Source organism: Solanum dulcamara, chromosome 10, assembly GCF_947179165.1.
Source record: "Solanum dulcamara chromosome 10, daSolDulc1.2, whole genome shotgun sequence".
NCBI classification, from domain to species: domain Eukaryota; kingdom Viridiplantae; phylum Streptophyta; class Magnoliopsida; order Solanales; family Solanaceae; genus Solanum; species Solanum dulcamara.
Window position 1 is genome coordinate 29073449 of NC_077246.1, and position 11003 is coordinate 29084451.

Sequence of the window (11003 nt, forward strand, 5' to 3'; positions counted from 1 at the left end):
AGTACATAGAATGTACGAGTATGTAAAACAGCTGAAAGAAGAAACTATTAACAATACTCACCTTAATCTCATCAGTAACTCAAAGGACAACTCAAAAGATATGCAAATTAGAGTTTAGCAATGTTTATCAAATCAACTCAATCAGACAATTCTACTATATAAGATCATATCCTATTTGGGAGTTTCTCTAACCAACAACTATCACCTATTAGCCAGTGATGTACAATAAAGCAGTATTGTTGCCACACCCATCTGATACTTTGCCAGGGTAAGGGAAACATTACTATTATTATAACTATACTCTTACCAAATTCAGGGCTCGATGCTCGTCCCAAGACTTAATATGCTCATAAGACTTAAATCAAATCAAATTTTCAAATCATATCATGTATTCACGTTGGCCTCTAATCAACTCAATCCCATCTAAATCATTAATTTTCCATTTAATACATACTTTCAACTGCATCATACATTCCCATTATCTTTCCTCAAATGATTATTTATGCTAGAGGAATATTCATGTTCAAAGTAGTAAAATACTTAACACAACAACTTGACTCATGCTTAATTTATCCTTTTCCAAGACATTCACAATCATGATTTTGAACCCTAAACGTAGGGTTTAGTTGGGAAAATGTGGGAAAGGACCAGAATACCGTTCATTAAAACTAAGTTAGGCACCCTTCACAGACGGCTAGCACGAACCGTGAAGCACACTATGGTCCATAGTGACGCTTGTGGTCCTTGTCTTGGATCATGCTAAGGGGTTTTAAGGTTCACGATCTGTGAAGACCACTATGGGTCATGAACCCCAATCGTGGTTGTCTCCAGGCTTGGGAGTTTTGGGGATCAACACCACAGAATGGACTACGGTCCATGGTGCTCACCACATATCGTAGACTCCTCGTGGACTTCTCCCTAACTCTTTTACCTTCCATGGGACCTCTTTATGGACCGTGAAGAGTAATACGGGTTGTGTTTGGTCTCGTGGTCCCTGCGTGATGAGATTTTCAGTTCATTTCAGAGTTAGTATTAGGCTAAGGACTTCGAGGGTGTCACAATATATCACTATTGTAGTCTATGAAAATTAGTTATTTTGTCTTTCTTTGCAAATGACTTCATATCTTATTCTCTTCACTATTTTTTTGTTTGTGTTTTTCCAATAGACAAACAACTAATGTGAAGATTCCAATAACCTTGGAAGGGTGAAGAAAATTGTAAAAAAAAACATTGTGTTTGGCATGTCCAATCAAAATTATTATTGACATACACTTTCAGTCAATTTTATTTGTTTTGTTTATTAACAGTTCAACTTATTTAAATTATAAATTGACGAATTTCAAAAAAACTCCACATTCTAAAATAATTGAAAACAAATATAGTGTACGTGATAAGATTGAATATTCAGTATTTTTTGTATAAACAAAACTATTAAAAAAATTACTGCTTGATTATTTCGTAATAATTCACTCATCAGAGGTATTCTAATTCCTGTTGGAATTTCCTAAATATTTTTTTAATAACCTATCTTTTAATTATTTTAAATATATAGATATTAATTAGTGAAGGATATTTAGTAAGTTAAATGCAATTAATCATGATCGCACGAAGCACGAGAAAGTTACCTAGTCTATGTAACAATAGAAAATACTGAACATATATAGTATAAATTATTTTTCTTGGAGAGTTTCTTATAAGCGACACACACCATGTGAGATCATGCTGTCCAATTTATAATCACTACAAGAAACTTGAATGTTAACGACTACTGTTTAACAAAGGAAGATGAATCTCATCATTATAAGTACATTTATAACGACCAATAAAATTTTCGGTCATTAAAATTAATTTTTAGTTAAGTATTAACGAGGGTATGTATCTGGTTCTTAAAAGATATATTATCACGTCTTTAAAACCAAATGAATTCATTAATAAAAATAAAAAGGTAATTTTTCTCTCTTTATATCCATCACCTATATCACCCACTCAGCCATGCAAAAGAAAAAACTCTTGTGTATTGTTAGGGTTTCATTCTCCATACTCTCTAAAGATAAATTTTGTCAAATCACTATACTTGCTATTATTATTTGCAGCTATTGAATTGAATATTTTTTAACTTTTCTAATAATTTTTCTGGTGATGCTATTCTTGATTTCTTCATAGAAGTACATGTTTCCAAATATACAGAGGATTATTGAATTCTATTTGTGGCTTCTGTTTTTATTTTGTTAAAAACTCTTTAAAAGTAAGAGGAATGGACTTGATTGTCCTCAGAAATGGTGAATGATTCTCCAAAAACTCCAAAAACATCATCGAGGTTGGCAACAAATCCATCAGTGAGCATATAGACAACATAATGTGGGAAATTCATAAAATGGATGACGATTTCAACACATGCAGGAAGAGTTTGAGAAAATTAGAAGTAGGTTTGTTGAAGAACCATTTTACTGCGACAATAAACCCAATAGTTCTTGTGATGAACCTACTGGTATTATGTACGATTCTTCTCAAACTTGTGTCATTTACAAGCCCAATCTGCCAAAAACTCCATCTAAGTGTAAGGGAGAATTGTACCTAAGGAAAGATTAATCTAAAAGGGCTGCTTATTATTTCACTCCTTCAGGAAAGAAAATCTTATCCTTTACAAAAATATGTACTTTTTTCGATAAAATCCTTAATTCAGGGAAATTAAAGACTCAAATTTTAGCTTGACCATCCCCACAATTTGGATGATACTATACCCTCTACCGCTCTTTTGGATAACTCGAACAAGAAGGAGCAAATATTAGCGCCAAATGAGTGTGTGAATGGATGGAGCTGGAGTTATTCATTTTCTCTATAGATGAAATTTTTAGAGTCATGGTATGCTTAACCTAAGACCAACCACTGACTTGAGACCTAATTTTGACCCTAATCGGAGTTAAGATTAAAGACCATAATTCGAACCAGGATTCGACCTTGACACTAACATAGGATCGGGTCAGGTTTGAGGTTAGATCTCGAGCTTGGACTCAAATACTCATATCCCAAGTCGGGGTCAGCAGTCAAGTATTGGGAATTAAGAGTCAAGTCCAAGGTCTTATGTCTTAAGCTCAGGGTTAGTATTAGTAGTCGTAGTAGTAGTGGTAGTAGTAGTAATAAATGGTGTTAAAATAAATCATACAAACATCACATCAAAGAAATCAACATTTAAAGAGAAAATAGATGGTGTTATCTCATTTTACTAGTATTTAAATAGTTTCATTCATATTTTATGATATCTTCATCACCTTTCCTTTTTTGGACCAATATATGATAAAAAGTCCTCTTAGATATTCATGTTTTTATCCAAACTTTACAGTAAATGGATAAAGGAGAAAAAAGAAACTGAAAACAGGTTTGAAAATGAAAATAATATATTGATTCACATACGAAATAACAGGCTTGAAGAAGGTTGTTATGGTTTGTAAATTGATTCACATACGAAATAACAGAGCTTGAAGAAGGTTGTTAAGGTTTATAGGATAAAGGAGAGACAAAGAGAAGATTTGGGGGAGATTGAAGCAAATAGAAATGAATTAGGGTTTAGAAAATAGTTGTGTGAGTTAAATAACTAGTAAAGGAGAGAAGTGTGGGTCGTCCAGTTAAATTGAATGAACAATGGAGATTAAAAGGATCAAATGATCCACACATCTCCCTTTCACTATTTCTTTGAACCTCACAACTATTTTCTAAATCCTAATATATTTATATTTCCTTTGGGCGCTCCCAACTATCCTCTTTCTTTCCCATACATCCTACAAACCCTAAAATCCTTCTTCAATCTCTTATTATTTTGTGTATGGTTCGGTATATTTTTTCCATTTTGGATCCCTTTTTCATAATTTTTTCTCTTTTATCCATTTACTTTAAAGTTTAAATAAAAAAAACAATATCTGAGAGGACTTTTAATTATAAATTGGTACAAAAATGAAAAAGAGATGAAGATATCGGGAAATTTGTATGAAACTATCTAAATACTAGTAAAATAGGGTAACATTGTTTATTTATTCTATGAATGTTGATTGATATTTTCTAATGTTTGTATGATTTATTTTAATATCATTTTTAAAATTATTATTGAAAAGGGAATTACGATGGAGGGATTACAATGTGGAGGATAAAACTTTCATAAACAAGGCAAAATTTTTAGATAGTCAATCAACTAAGCTACTAAAATATTCCTTATACCATCTATTTTAGTGTCTTTCATATTATGTTCCCTCATTTCCTTGTTTAAATTTAAAATTCCTTAATCTTTATTATCCCATCCCCACCCCCAATAAAACATGTAACTCCAATTCAAATTTTCATTTTTGGTTGTTTTAAGACCAATTGTTTTTCTTGATATGTGACATATTATTGGTCTAGTTTAAGAAATATGGTGAAATGTTCTTTTATTTTAATTAAGTGTGGAATGTTATAATAAATACAACTTTTCCCAACCTGAGACCCAACTTTTGAATCTGGTCCCAACTAGGTACCAAATTCCCAATCGTGTACCCAAATCCCAATTAGGGATCCTGACTCCTAGATCCTAATCATGAGCTCGAGACTCTAGACCCCTGGACCGACTCTTGACTCCTAGCTCTTGACCCTAACCCCGACTTGGGATCCAATTACCTAACTCTCAACTCGATATTCGACCTCGGCCTCAATTGAATCCTAATTAAGTGGCAAGGTCGAATCCTGGTCTGGATTCGGGTCCTTAATCATTGTTTTGAATTAGGATCGAGACTAAGTCTCTAGTTTGCATTGCATATTGGGTTGTTGATGATTGGGCTTTAGGTAAGGGCATGGTTGGGTTGAGCATCATGTTCTGGGTGGGGTCCGGGTTCAAGTTAAAGGATGGGGGTTCGGTTCCAAAGTCAAAGTATTTTTTTGATTATACGTAAATATTTTTGAGACAATATTTTTTGCTTACTAGCAAAAAAAATATACCCGTAGTGTTCCTTCGTATCTCCACTTACATGTAGTATGATCAAAAAAATATAACATGTGAATTGTACATTAATTCAAGTTATTAAATATCCAAATCACTTTGTATTAAGTTTTACCTGCATTATATAGCAAAATAAAACTACGAATTTACACAAACCCATAATTTTTGTGTTTCAATCTTAATGATAAAGGGTAAAATGAAATTTGTCATTTACTTGTTACTATTAAATATAGAAAAATGTTGTTATATTTTGAATTAATTAAAAAGAAAAGTATATTATATAAATTAAAATAGAGGGAACAACAATTTAATGTATAATTCATATTTGGAAATGTTAGGCAATGAGAAATTTTGTCACGGCCCAAGTCTAAACCATGGACGTGGCCGCCACTCGGAACCATTGGTGGCTCGAGGTAATCCTTCGCCCGGCATACTAAAATACTGAATAATTACTAATGCGGAAGCTTTTAAAAGATAAACATGCAATGTAATAACTTAGGAAATAAACTATCCCATAAACTCTCATTCTTAATCAAGGACAATAGTCTTCTACCAATGACATGCTACTAGATTATTTTGTCTCTCTTATACATTGGACATGTCAACAAGAAACAATCTAGTTTTTTGTAATCAAGAATATTCAAAAGCAAAAATCATTCTCAAGGAAGAAATACTCTCATATAAATGTTAATCATTTATCACTGGAACACTTGTAAAATTTTGGACTTGTGTTATATATTGAACAGTTTTATTGACCCTTTTTGGTTAGAATTAGGAACTGCTCTCCTCTACTTTTTCATAGTCTTGCATACTCAAATTATACTAAAAGGGGAAAAATAAAAGGACAAGTGCAAGCGTACACTGAAAACAATCCAAGAAAGAATAAAGAATTCCACAACTTTTAGAGGAGGATTTAGTCGAGTACATAGTGGTGAGCCAACTCTGGTGAAAGATGATTTGTTATAGGAAGAATGATGTGTTAGAAATAAAAAAAAATAGATGCATACAAGTAAAGTTATTTCACTATAGTATATATGATTAATAAATATACATTTCCACCTCATTAAATAATGTAACCATGGTGAGTCGATATTGTTTGGTGTGAAACACTAGGTGATCTGCTATGTACACTTCTCCCAGAAGAAACTGATTGATAAGGAGTCTCATTCTACACTCTATCATTTGGCTTTTACAGTTTGCAAAATCTAAATCATAGTTTTAATGTGTTCTAACTAAAATTACACGTCTTTGTTTTCTGTAAAATAAGAATTATCTTCTTGAAAAGATTCTTGCATCATAGTAACTAAACTTATAAACACGGTTTCATCCTATTTTGATGTTCTAATTGTTGGACATGCTATAGGTGAAGGAAAAAGGGACAGAAAGGCAACAATTGGATTGTCATCAAACACATCGTTCTCTAACAGGGACTTCAAAACTACAAAGTTTGTAGATTTAGAAGACGTTGTAAATAAATCAAATGACATTTTAAATGAAACTACATCCTATGCATCTTCTTGTGCTTAGAGTTGTGCAAAAGCTTTACCAGCCTTGGAGACTGATGTATTGGAGGCATCAATTCTGGATTTGGAGGAACTTACAAACAAATCAGTTGGCTCAAACGGTTTGTGGAATGTGGAAAACCTCTTTCTGATGGTGTTATGCCTTCATGAAAGTTTCTAAAAAACCATGGAACATCGACAAAGAATTGATGGCTTCGAAAATTTGGTTTGATCCTACATTTTAGGAGTCAAAGACAGAAAGGATCAAGCCCAACTTCTAAAGCCATCAATTCTTTCGGATGCCATAGAAGGAAAACTGCTTGCTTTTTTGGGTTTTTTTGCCATTGTTTTTCTCATGCATTCAATTCTATTCTCGGATAATTCTCAAAATTTTGTTTGCACTAATTCTTTCATATTTTGTTCCTAGAGTTGCCTCAGGGTTCTGATTAATTGGAATAAGTCTAAGTAATTGATAATATATTTCTACTTCTACTATGCTTGCTCATTAAAGGAGAATGTCATACAATTTACTAGAGGTTTAAGTAGTATAAATGTATAATGAGAGCAAGAGTTGAGGATATAGTAATTTGAGAATTGACAAATAGTGAATATTAATGGCACACTAAAGTAAAAGTTAAAATCTTTAAAATGTAATATTGCATTTTCTCATTTCTAGTGCTAGTACAAGAGCACCGCAATCACGAGCCAAGTGGCGCGATTATAGAAAAGAGGCTAGCGTGGGGGTTGTGTTCGCTTGGAGGGTTCGCATTCAGTGTAATGACCTCCAACGTAATTTTCATGCTTTTGTGTGTTCTTACCATTTTATCCCTTCCCTACTTTCTTTATAGTTTATATGTTATGTCAGAATGGGTGGCTCGCTTCCCAAGGTGTCTGGTTGAGTTTTGAGGTAATTTGGTTATTTTTTAGGCTTCAGGTATGATAGAATTGACTTTAATCAAGATCCAGAGATTCGAGCATCGTATAAGAATTTCTACGATTCCATCAGCTCCGAAAGACCCATTTTGGTTTAGGATGAAGGTTGGTTTGGGTTTTGGAATCTTTATTTTGAGTTTGGGTAGTTTTGTCATTTTAACTTTAAAGTTTGGCAAAGTTTGACTTTGGTCAATATTTTGGATTAACGTGTTTGGATAAATATTTTGTCAGCACAGTTAGCTTTGAAATGTCATGTTTGGTGTAGAGCGACCTTTGGTTTGATTCCCAAAATGATCAAAATGAGTTTTTGGTCGTTTGTGCATTTTAAATATTTTTAAAAAATTCTTTGACTTTGTTCAACATTCTGTTGAAATGACCTCTGTTGGGAAATCCATCAATTCCGTTGAGTCCAAAATGTTATTTCCAATTGGGTAGCATAGTTTTTTTCTATCAACAAGATTTTGAACGAGTTTCGAGCCTCGTTGAGGGACTTGTTTTCCTTGGAAAATGCACCAGTACAGCTGCTGGTGCATCTCAAATTTACTCTCCACATTTGCAGGCCCCTGGCCGCATTCATGGAATTTGAGCCTTTTATTCTCTGTGTTCACAGGCTTAAGGTCGCGTTTGTGGAGGTATGGATGATTGTACTCCGCATTCGCGAAGAACATTGAATGGTCTGACAGTGAGGTCTTTTAAGACCCAATGCGACCCATTTTCTCTCTATTTCCAACATATTAAACTCCCTTTTTGAGAGCAATTCTTGACCAAATTTGATCATTCTCATTCTGATACATTGGGGATTCTTGTGGGAACGTTCCGAGACCTTTTTCCGTCCTAAAAACCTTGTAATCTTTGCATAAATTTCAATATTTCTTGGATTTTAACACTATTCTAGGGCTTGAAATTGGTTGGGTTGTTTGAACTCTTTCGATTCTCGGAATGCATCCAAATTTGGGGCACAAGTTCTTTGAGTTATTTGGGACCTTGTGATAGAGTTGGTTTTTTAATTTTATGTATGGGTCAGAATGTCAAATTTTGACTCGATTTTAGATCCATTTGTAATTATAGAAATATGGGTAACGTCTGTCTTTTTTTGATATGTTCGTCGATAATTTGATAGAGTGGCATTATTTGGAGGTGGCCCAGAAAGGAAAGACTGAAATTTAGCAATTCGAGTGTGGTTTCGGCTTTGAGGTAGGCTATGACTTACTCTTTTTAGACTTGGCTTGGCTAGAATTGGTATATTTTTAGTAGTAATGCACGATTAGGTTGGTGACTTAGGTGTTGATAGTCCAAAGAGAAGTTGGGAGTCAATGATCATTGTTAGTGATTAGTTGGGGATTTAGTCGTCAGATCCTTAGTCTATATGATTTCTTGGCTTGTTTATAACGATTAGAATCCTTAGAGCTTGCTCCTAGGTGATTTGAACATCGGATGCCATTTGCTTGACTTGTTTGGTTTTGGTTGCCAGTTGTTGTGATTTTGGTGGGTGCCTATATCTTGCTTGCTTTTAATATTGAAATGTTAGGCACGAGGTCGTGTTTCTTATACATCAGCTTAGTGATTTGGCACCTTTGACGGGATTTTTGCTCAAGAAGAGTGATATATGATTTTGACTTATAACTTTTATTGAGTTGCCTCGCCGGTGTTTAAAAATCTTTTTTAAAGAATAAAATAGTGATTTCAAGATTTTTCATTTATAAATAAGTGTAATGATTTAAAGGAAGTACCGGTGATATTTTAATTATGGCATTTCTTATTGGGAAGCTCGAGGCATGAATTTTGAGCAGCCCATTGGTACATATCTCGAGTTATTATTATTACTACTATTATTTAGAAGCTTAAGCTGTGAATTTTGGGTGGCCCATGATATATATTTGGGTTACTATTATTATTACTATTATTGAGAAGCTTGAGGCGTGAATTCCAGGCACTTCATGATATTTTAGGATATTGAGCCTTAGCTACGAGTTTACATTTGAGTATTCTTTTGGTATTTTTATCAGATGGGATTATTGATGTGCTTACTTGATTAGTTGGACTTGCTTGACTAGTGTATGATTATTCCCGTGCCCCTTTCTCCATATTTGTAGTTTGGATTCTTCTCTTATTATTATTGGTATCATCATGCTGCTTTTTATATATTTTATTATTTCTGAGCTTGGTTGGCCTATGATGACTACTGGGTACCCCATTTTTTGGTACTCATACTACACTTCTACATCTTTTTGATGCATCTCCCGGTTCGAGCCACCCTTAGCCCACGCCTGATCATCCATAGCGGTGCCAATTTCGGATTGTGGTGAGCTCCCAACGTTCAGAGACTTTCTATATTCCCTCTTTTTCTATGACTTGTATTTTGTATTTTGGAAAGTCAGATCTGTATTGTATATTTATATATATTATCAGATTTTGTACTTAGTAGCTCCTGTATATGTGACACTAGGTCCATGGTCTAGTGTCAAGTCGCTCATTTCTTTTGGTCACTTTTGGGATTTTTTATATATTTTATATTTTATTTACATATCTATACCTTGGACCGATTTCTTTTGTTCTATTCTTTTTACTTCCGCCTTCTTATGTATTTAATTATTTATTTATAGTGAGATTTGACTTCAATTATATTTGGGTTCAGTTTGCCTACTCAGGTGTTATGGTTGGCGCCATCATGGTTTAGACTTCGTTCATGAAAGAGTGGTATCAGAGCTTAGGTTTACCGGTCTCTCTATTATAGGAGCACGAGTCTAGTAGAGTCCGCGAATCTGTACAATGATGTTTGTATCCAATCTTCGATAGGCTATATGACATTGTTAGGAATTAAGTCACTATTATTTTTTCTGATCGTGCGTTAATGAGGATGAACACCTCTAAATCTTAATTGTTTCACTCTTTCTCAGATGACTAGGGTGAGATCTAGTCGACATAGATAAGGACCCCCTACACATGCAGATAGATCCCCAGCTCAGGGTAGAGGCCGAGGCAAAGCTCAAGATATAGCACCAGTGCCAGAGTCAGATATAGAGGTTGAGCAGTTCGAGCCTCAGTCAGTGGAGGAACATCCAGCGTATCCTCCACCTAGATTTATGGCCACACAAGTATTATAGGATACTCTAGACCGAATCCTCAACTTTGTGGAGGGTATGTCTCAAGCAAGGACACTACCCAGCACTTCAATTGAACATCAGTTCAAGAGGAGGCCTAGACTTTAGGATAGGCAGGAGCACAGTATAATCCGACCCCAATTCTACAGCCTACTACTACAACTCTTCATTCGGTGATTCACCTTATTCCTATAGTTATTTAGCACACAGCAGCTTGGCCGGTTATGACCGCAGAGGGCAGAAGATGTTAGGTAGGTTTATCAGATTGGGCCCTCTTGTGTTCTCCAGTGTCGCGGGCGTAGATGCCCATGAGTTTTTGATCAGTTGCCAGTAGAGGTTGCATAACCTCAGATTGCTGGAGTCCTACGGAGTCAATTATACTACTTTTTAGTTGGATGGACTAGCAAAGCAGTAGTAGAGATCTTATCTTAGTTGCAGACCCACGGGATTGCCGCCCATATCATAGACTCAATTCTCTGAGGCTTTCTTGAAGAAGTATATACTCCA

General features: G+C 34.6%; 1 pseudogene; it reads left to right on the forward strand.

The window, feature by feature from the left end:
- The first annotated feature begins 2276 nt into the window (after positions 1-2276).
- Positions 2277-10499, forward strand: LOC129869740 (methyl-CpG-binding domain-containing protein 4-like; annotated as a pseudogene).
- Positions 10500-11003: the final 504 nt, after the last annotated feature.